Source organism: Balaenoptera ricei, chromosome 10, assembly GCF_028023285.1.
Source record: "Balaenoptera ricei isolate mBalRic1 chromosome 10, mBalRic1.hap2, whole genome shotgun sequence".
NCBI lineage: Eukaryota > Metazoa > Chordata > Mammalia > Artiodactyla > Balaenopteridae > Balaenoptera > Balaenoptera ricei.
The window spans coordinates 9,120,110-9,128,840 of NC_082648.1; the positions used below are offsets into that span (position 1 = coordinate 9,120,110).

Consider the following 8,731-nt stretch of genomic DNA (forward strand, 5'->3'; position numbering starts at 1 on the left):
TACTGGCCTTCACTGGTAACCCATTCCTGGGTACAGTAAGTTTTCATAGCTCTCCCACCTAAAATATTAATAACTAAACATTAACGATAAAAGGGCCCCAGTGTATGAGGAAAAGGGTTCCAGTTTGGTTCAGTAACAAGATCGTGCTATAATGGAGCTTTTATATCTTTAGATCAAATCAGTCTTCAAACCCCAGATTTACATATTTAACTAACGGATTTTCTACAAGGGCCTCAAATTAAATAAGTTCAAAACAGGGCTCCTCTTCTCTCCCCAGAACCTGTTCCCCTCTTGTGTCACCCATCTCAGTGATGTCACTAACCTCTCCTACTCCCTACTCATCTCTGCTGACCTCTGCTCTGGCCCTAAACTTGTCAGATGTGACCTTCTCCCTTTCTCCCTTATCCCACAGATCTAATAAACTAAATCCTGTCGATTCAGTTTCTTAAGTAGCTTTTAAATCTGTGCCTTCCTTCCATTCCTCTTTGAATGCCATCATGTTTTATTGGCAACAACCTCCTAGCTGCTCTCCCTGACTTCAGTCCTGCCCCCTCCAATTTAGTGAACACAGTATAGATTTTTCTTCTAAAGAGCAAACCTTTTTGCCTCCTTGTCCCACTTAAAACCTTTCACTGGTTCCCTCATTGCTTTCTGGATAAAGTCCAAACTTTTAATACAGAGGCTTTGGCTACTTCCCAAAGTTCATTTCTTGGCACTAACCAGCCCTCTAGCCCTGTGGTCACTGCACCACCACCCATAAACACTCAGTGTAAACCGTGGTCTCACCGAAGTACTTTAAGTTTCCCAAAACACACTCTCCTTGCTTCTGCTCCTCCCACCCCTAACCCCTAGCCTTCTTTCAGCTTATTTTATCCTGCTCCATCAGTTTCGGTTTAGACATCATTCCTTCAGGGAGGATTTCCTTGGTCTGCCAAGAGAGGGTCACGTGTCGTCCTCTGGGGTTCAGTTTCATGTTGACTTACACTCACAAGGCAGGAAGCTGCTTCTTGTTCCACAGTTTCATCCCCAGCTCCTAGTCCATAGTGTGCTGTTAATAATAGTTGTTACATAATTGAAATACCTGGCAAATGATAATAAGATTTCATTTGTCTTGACTGTGATCCTTATATTTATCTCAGTATCTCATATTACATACTTATTTATTTATTGAATAAAGAGGTATGCTTTTTCTATCACACATAGATCTTTCAGTCTGTACCCAAGCCCACTGCCGTTATTATCTATATTCAATACAGAGAACTTTCTCCTAAGCCAGGCCCAAGTTTGGTTTATTAGTTTGTTTTTCTGTTACGTTGTTTTAAAGAATTGCCAAAAGTGTAGTTTGCATTTTAAATGTTCTTTTAAAATATTTGAACAATATTTTTAAGACATCAATGATATAATCTGATTTTTTCACATATTTCCTTTTTAAAAAAATTACGGTAAAAAAAGTACATAACAAAATTTACCATCTTATCCTTTTTAATTACAAGATAGATAACATGTGCTTATCTAACATGTTTTTTTATTATATCACTGAAACTAAAGCAAAATACCCTGTTCATTGGGTTAAAATAGCCTGCAATATGTGTGTACACTTCAGTACAATTAGTAAAAAAAAAGTCTAGAATTCACTCTGTCTTTCATATTCTAATGACACACTGCACATGAAGATGTATACATCTTCTCCTCTGTTTTTTTCATATCAGGGGGCCACGCCCATGGTCTAAAACAAGACCTCTGATTAAGCTTGTATCATTCTCAGATTAACATTTCATCTCCATGATCTCAACGGTGAAGAGTTTGTTAACTTAAAACAATAAAACAGCCAGTTATTTTACCAGCAAAGTGGGTTTATTCGGGAGCAGCAAAAAATTGCAACTTGGGGACATGCAACCGTGGTGAACCCCATGCAAGTCCAGTAAAACAAAAGAGAAGAAATTATTTTATAGAGAAGGGGAATTTGGGAGCTATAAAAACACAAAGTTCATTGGAGGAAACTGGGAGTTCAAAGTATAGTAGCTTTTCATTAGCTGAGTTTTGAGAGTCTTTCTTTCGTTGGCTGAGCTGTTGCCAGGCGAGAAGAAAATCTTTCTTCCCCCTATTGACAGCAGTAGTGTCACATCCTGCCAGAAATGTGAGGTACACCTCTTTCCATTGGAATCTGTATTGACGTCAAATGGTACGTGCCTGAGAGCTCTCTCTTCTAGCCTCCTGACTTCATCTTTTTTTTTTTTTCATGTTTCTCACTGCCTCTTTGGTCAGGTCTTTATTCAAAATTAGCTGTCCAAAATGATATGACCTTTACTGAATAAATAAATTTAAGTTTATGCAGCAGCCTTCTTTTCCTCTGTGGTGGGTTTCTTTTCTGTGGGCTTCTTTTTAGCAGGCTTCTTTTCAGCTGCCGGTTTCTTGGTCACTGCAGCCTTTTTTCCCACCAAAGGCTTCTTTGGCTTCTTCAGCTTCCTAACGCAAACAGCCTCCTTTCCCTTCTTTCCCACCACAGGCATCTTGCCTGGAATCCCCTTCTCATCTGATTTGGCTTCTAGTGCTGCTGCTGCCCTGTCCATCCGGATTTTGTGGTTCTTGGCCTGGCGAAGAATGGTGTTCCGGCGCATGGTCTTTGCATATGGGTTTAGCTTCAACGTGATTCTCAGGTTTTTCAGTGGATTCTTCTTCAGGACCCTGCGATGAATCTTCTTGCGTGGTGCTCGGAGGGCCCTTTGGATCTCTGGGCTTTTCAGGATTCTGCTAAGGTCTGTATTGAGCATCTTGTGCATGGGGAGGTAGTAGTTACTCGAGGGAGGCAGCTTTACGCCAAGTGCCATACAGCTCCTCTAACTTGCAGAAAGCACTTTCAGTCCAAATGCAGAAACGTCCCACATGCCCACCAGGAGCAAGTTTCAAAATGTTCAGTTTGCTTACGTTAAGCAGGGTAATTCCAGGGATGTTTCTGAAGGCCTTGATGATACCATTGTCCTCATTATAAATGATGCAGGGTCCCCTGCGCTGGATACAGCGACGGTTTCTCATTTTGCCTTTGCCAGCTCTCATTCGCTGCGAAGCGTAGACCTTTTTGATATCATTCCAAGCCTTAAGTTTCTTCAGGAGCAAAACAGCCTCCTTGGTCTTCCTGTAGCCTTCAACTTTATCTTCAACCACCAAAGGAAGTTCAGGAACTTCCTCTATACGATGACCTTTAGACATGACCAGCGCTGGTAAAGCCGAGGCAGCCAACGCAGAGCAGATGGCATGTCGCTTCTGCGTTGTATTCACTCTGCGGTGCTAATGTCGCCAGGTCTTGGTTCTTGCAAACATGCGGCCCCCACGACACATATTTCCAAAAGCACCCTGGCCAGAACGGTGAGTGCCGCCACCTTGAACCCTGGGAATTCGAGCCACAGCTCTGCCAGTACCCCAAGACTCAGCACTGGTTTGATGACCTGCTAATTCACTGACAGCATAGGGCTGTCTGTTGTTTTTGCGTAAGTTGGTGTGAACAAAGTTCACACTATCTGGTCGAATGGGAGCCTTGAACACAGCAGGCAAAGTGACATTTTTGCCAGATGACTCCCCCTTTTCAGAGTACACTGATATCAGTGGACGAGCACATGCCATGGCGGGGAGAGGAGAAGGCCACACTCCTCTCAACCCGGCGGCTCCCACAGGAAAAAGCCTGACTTCATCTTAATGAGGTTTCCCTTTATTAGTTTTCACAAGGTCAGTAGGTTCTTCTTACTTTTTAATGGCCTAAAAGGGGTCCACAATAGCCTCTGTTAAGACATCATGAACTTCAGCATGAATTTTAGTATGTACAGGTGTTCTGGCCACATCTACAAGTGTTTCCCTGTCCATCTCTTCGCTACCCTAGTCTTGTTCCAAAAACTGTAGTGCCTTTTCCTCTGCAGCTGTCAATCCTCCTGTTATTCTTCTGGGATGAAGACCCTAATAATAAACACACAAACACAAAACCATCCCAGCACTGGAATTCTTCAATTAGATGCAACTGTAGTTCATGGTTAAGTAAAATATTTTTTTGAAGGGGTATTCTGGATCATTCACACCCTTTAATACAGTTAAGTTAATATAATGTGCTGACTTTCTGAATACATTTAAGAGGCTAAATAGTCCGTTAAATGCATAGGAAAAGAACAGACTGCTTTAGCACAGTGTCAAAGCGAAAGAAACTATAAAGCCACCTTAACCATTTTTAAGCATAGAGTTAAGTAGTGTTAAGTATATTCACATTGTCGTGCTACGGATCTCTAGAACTTTTTCATCCTGCGGCACTGAAACTGTCTATCCACTAAACATTCATCTCTCTCCTCTCTCCAGCCCTTGGCAACCACCTTTCTATTTTCTTTTTCTATGAGTTTGACTACTTTACATACTTCATATGAGTGAAATCATACAGCATTTGTCCTTTTGTGAATGGCTCATTTCACTTAGCATAATATCCTCAAGGTTCATCCATACTGTACCATGTGACAGGATTTTCTTTTTTAAGGTGGCATAATATTCCATTGTATGTTTATACCACATTTTCTTTATCCCTTCATCTGTCAATAGACCTTTGGGTTGCTTCTATGTCTTGGTTATTGTGAATAGTGCAGCAATGAACATGGGTGTGCAAATATCTCTTTGAGATCCAACTTTGGTTTCTTTTAGATAGTGAAGGAGTTCAGAATACGCTGGTTTTCAGCTTCATATATGTATTTGTTGAGCTTGCTCTTTTCGCTTAACATTTTGTTTGTGAGATACAACCATACTGTTTCATGTAGCTTCAGATCATTCAATTTCGTTGCTGTATGCTATATGATATTTTATAATTTTACCGAAATTTTTCTATTCTAGTATTATAGGTATATGATCTTTTTCTGGTTTGGGACTATTACAAACAGTTCAGCTAAGTACCTTCTTATTCAGTTATCTTAGTGAATATGTACTAGAGTTTCTCGAAGATAGATACCCTAAAGTAGAATTGCTAGGCCATCGGTATGCATATATTCAACTGCACTAAATAATTAAAACTTATTTTTCAAAAATATTGTACCAATTTAAAGTCTTATAAGCATATAAGAGTTTTGCAGTGTTCCACATCCTCGCCAGTATTTGGTGTGACCCCATGTTAAATTTTTCGGACCTCATGGGTGTGTGATAGTAACTTATTTTTCATTGTCCATTTTGCCTAGGAATCTCACAGGTCAAGAGAGGCCATCAGTCGCTTCCATCTTTTGAGGTGCCTATGATATTTAAAAAAAATAAGAAATGCCAAAGCACAAAAATATTGTATTATTGTGCTATTTATAAGATAACTACAATTTTTAAAAAATAATTCTTTTTAATTTGTAAATTAATTGTAATTCACATTACAAGCAGTGTGATCCTCCAGGAATGGAATGCAAGTTTAAAGTCTTACAATGAACATCTTCCATCCCATTAATGTATACCTATAACTGTGTGTACAACTCTCATTTAGAGATAACATCAAAAAGTCCTGTTGAAGGAACTTTTCAAATAGAAGTCCTGAGCTAAATGGTCATACTGACTTCATCTATCTACCCCCTGCCTCCCCCTCCATCCTGCCACCCCGCCCCCATCTCCACTGCCAACTCTTGCATTTGAGAAAACCGTCTTTAATGTCTGCTGGACCTATTGGTTCCACCCTAATTTTGTTAATGAAATACTTGAAAATGAACATTGAGGGAAAAACTTCAAAAATAATTCACAAAAGAATAGTCTGGTGGATATGTCAAGAGAAGATGAAGGGATCTTTCCTCCTGCTTTGCTTTGTGAAGGTTCTTTACTCAACAAGCATTGATTAAGTACTATCACATTCAAGGAAGTGTGCTTATTAGCACTTTGAAGGAAATAAGAGTAAAACCAGGTGCCTGCATTCCCTGAAGCTCATCTGCTAGTTGGGGAACTAGGCATGAAAACAACCAATAATCAGAAGGCAGTATGATCAGTGCAATAGAAGCAGAAAGAACAAAGGGATTAATGGAGATGACCTTTGAGCTAGAACTTGAAATATGAGGAGTTTACCTGTTGGTCAAGAAGTAGGTTTCCCAGAAAATTAATAGCATAGATAAGTGGTCACTGCATTGGGGAAGTGCTTGGTAGTGTGGGAGAACACATACCAGTGCAGTGTGGACCGTCTGAAGGTTTGCTTTGGAGATAGAGGTAAGAGCAAGTAGTAAAATGTAACACGGGGGCCAGATCCTGAATGCCTTGAGTGTCACGACAAACACAAACTGTTAATAATAAATTATCAACAGTTCAACACCAAGCAGTGATATGATCTTATTTGCACTGCCACAGAGATAATTCTTGTGGCAGTGCAAAGGATGGCTTGGGAGAGGAGAAAGAGGAGCAGACTCTCTCGTCTAGACAATAAAATGGGGATATTCACAGAGGAACACCGGGATGAGTCGGGGTGGGGGGGCGAAACGGCACAGGCAGACACGTTATGGGCTGTGTCCCTGCAAGACCCAGATCTTTTCTATTACCACCTGCTGCTTTCCTGAGTCACTTGCCCTGTAAATCACTGCCTTGGAACCACCACCCAAATGGGTCTCAGTGCAGTCGTCTGTTTCCGGGGGCAATCAGTGGATCCTTGGGACAACCGTGGGCTATGCCGGTTCCACAGAATGGGAGGACTGTATTGCTAAAAGGCACCCTAGAATCTAATCCAGTACTTACCTGAGGAAATTTAGGTCCAGAGAAGTTAAGTAACTCACCCAAGGCCATAACAGCTAATCACTGGCTGAGTCAGAACTCAAACCTGTCCCGGGATCCTGGGGTTCCAAGTTTGTCACAGAACAGAACCAGAACTCCAGGTCCCTGTTTCCTGCTTCTGTTGTTTCTCTCTGATGAGTCACACTGAAAGTTACTAGCAGCGATGTGTATAAGATCCCTTGTGGACACTGTTGGGTAAGGTGCTAGTACATTTAGTTTTCTCATAATGGCGAAGGCACAGCACCAAGCTCTGAAACACACAAACTAAATACAGTTATTCCCTGTGGGCGTCTGCTCACCTGGGCAGTTCTGTCTGGGCTCCCCATTATTCTTTTCTGCATAACATGAGAGGAGGTCCAAGAATTTGTAGACAAGCCTTAGTGAATGCACAGCACCAATCATGGTGGGGAAAACAAGGTCATTAAGTAGCAATAGAAGAGGAACAGTAGATTATGTGGTTTTCAGAGCAGCTGACTTGAAGAAAGGAAATTCAGTAGAGGATAGGTGCACTTTCTGATTTAATACTTGAAATGAGATAGTTGTAGCCTGTCTGCTGCAGAATTAGGTAGGTAGCCAGTGTGGGGTGTGAGATGAAATAGCCCTGACCAAAACCACATACTTATCACATTTCCCAAGTTGCCAAAATTTGCCACCATTATAAACAGTTTTTTGAGTGATAAACCATTATCTCTAGAAACTCTGACCTTCCCCTTCTATCCCTATTAAAATATTGGGATGCACTAATTAATTCATTAATATTAATTGCTGTAATGCCTAGTAATATGTGGATGCTGTGTGTTTAAGGTAAATGACCATAAATGCAAAGGTTGGTGTAAGAACTTTTATCATATACTTTATCTCTTTTGATCCCCAAATCAGCCCTTGTACCTAGGTAACATTTTCCTCATTTTAGGATGAGAAAACTGAGGCTCAGAGAGGTTAAGGGGAAAGCCCCAAGTCACACAGCCAGGAAGTGGCAGAACTGTGATTTTACTCCATGTCTTCTGATCTCAAATACCATATTCTTTCCATTACAACTGTTTGGTATATCAGCGGAAACCTCTAAGACAAATGGGGCTCACATCTCAAAAAAGAGACTAATACAAGACATAACAGAGTATGGGGTAAATAGCAAACCCAGATTTAAAATAACTATTTGAAAAAAACTCATATCAACAGCTGACTAAATGTTACTGAGTGCACACTGTGCCTATGGATTAAGCACTGTAGCTAGGAAATACAAACCCATGGCTCCATTTTTTTAATATATTAGTTTCAAGTGTACAACATAGTGATTCAATATTTTATGCATTGTGATATGATCATCACTATGAGTCTAGTTACCATCTATCACCATACAAAGTTATTACAGTATTATTGACTCTTCCTTATGCTGTACATTACATCCCTGTGACTTACTTATTTTATAACGAAGTTTGTACCTCTTAATCCCCTTCACCTATTTCACTCATCCCCCTCACTGCCCTCCCCTCTGGCAACCATCACTTTGTTCTCTGTATCTATGAGTCTTTTTTCTGTTTTGTTACATTTGTTAATTTGTTTTGTTTTTTTAGATTCCACATGTAAGTGAAATCATATTTCTCTGTCTGACTTATTTCACTTAGCATAATATCCCCTAGGTCCATCCACATTTTCACAAAAGGCAAGGTTTTTTTCATGGCTGAGTAATAATATATATATCGCATCTTCTTTATCCATTAATCTATCAGTGGACACCTAGGCTTCTTCCATATCTTGGCTACTGTGAATAATGCTGCAGTGAACATTGGGGTACATATACCTTTCTGAACTAGTGTTTTTGTTCTTTCCTGATAAATACCCAAAAGTAGAATTGCTGGATCATATGGCAATTCTATTTTTAATTTTTTGAGGAACCTCCATACTGTTTTCCATAGTGGCTGCACTGTTTACATTCCCACCAACAAGCGTTCCCTTTTCTCTACATCCTCACCAACACTTGTTATTTCTTGTC

The 8,731-nt window shown here is 40.4% G+C and overlaps 1 pseudogene; it reads right to left on the minus strand.

Moving 5' to 3' along the window:
* Positions 1-2,327: 2,327 nt before the first annotated feature.
* LOC132372411 (large ribosomal subunit protein uL4-like) lies at positions 2,328-3,656 on the minus strand (annotated as a pseudogene).
* Between the last annotated feature and the right edge of the window lie 5,075 nt (positions 3,657-8,731).